The sequence below is a fragment of the Egretta garzetta genome, unplaced genomic scaffold, assembly GCF_000687185.1.
Source record: "Egretta garzetta isolate BGI_Z169 unplaced genomic scaffold, ASM68718v1 scaffold34, whole genome shotgun sequence".
NCBI lineage: Eukaryota > Metazoa > Chordata > Aves > Pelecaniformes > Ardeidae > Egretta > Egretta garzetta.
In genome coordinates, this window is record NW_009259586.1 from 343,036 (window position 1) to 343,811 (window position 776).

The window sequence follows — 776 nt, forward strand, 5'->3', positions numbered from 1 at the left end:
GTAGAGCAACGCACTGCACTGGGTTGCAGTCAAGTGGAGGGTGAGTTGCTGCAGAAGCAGTCGGTCCTGCTGCAATCCCCATCCTTGTGCCAGCGTGGTGCCGTGGGATGGATCCGGCTGGACCGGGGGGTTGATCCACCTGAAAACCACCTGTCAAAACCTCCGTGGGTTTCCCCTGCTGGCAGTGCTGCAGGCGGAGAGCAGGGAGCTGACCCGGTGGTCCCTGGTCATCCCGTGTGGCCCTTGGGATGCAGGGAGGGCTCAGGTGCTGATCCCCGTGGTGGGGGGAAGGTGGCACCAGCCAAGCTCTGCTGGACCCCAAATGAACACTGCATACGGTGCCAGCCAGTGTGGGGTGGGCAGGAGGTGACCAAAGCCTGTGGGCTCTGCCAGTGCTGGGCTGGCGACCCTGGTTTTGTGGCTCTGTGGAAGGACCTCCATTAGGTCCCAAAACCTCAGCGTGGTGGGCACAGAGGTGGCCGTTGTCCCACTGTCCCAGATAAGAGCACCCAGAGGCAGGAGGATTGGGGCACCTCACAGCGATGCTGTGAAAGGGTGACGCTGGGGGCAGCACCAGTGGGGCATGGTGGGTCCTCCTGGGAAAGCCCTGAAGTGATGCTGGGCGTGGTGGGGGGTTCCGGGGGGACATGGATGGGACTCTTGGGAAAGCCCTAGGGTGGCGGCGGTCTGGGGTGTCCCGGGGTGAGGCTGGGGGTTGGTGGGGGGCATGGCTGGGGCTCCCGGGAAAGCCACGGGGTGCTGCTGGGGGCAGCGGG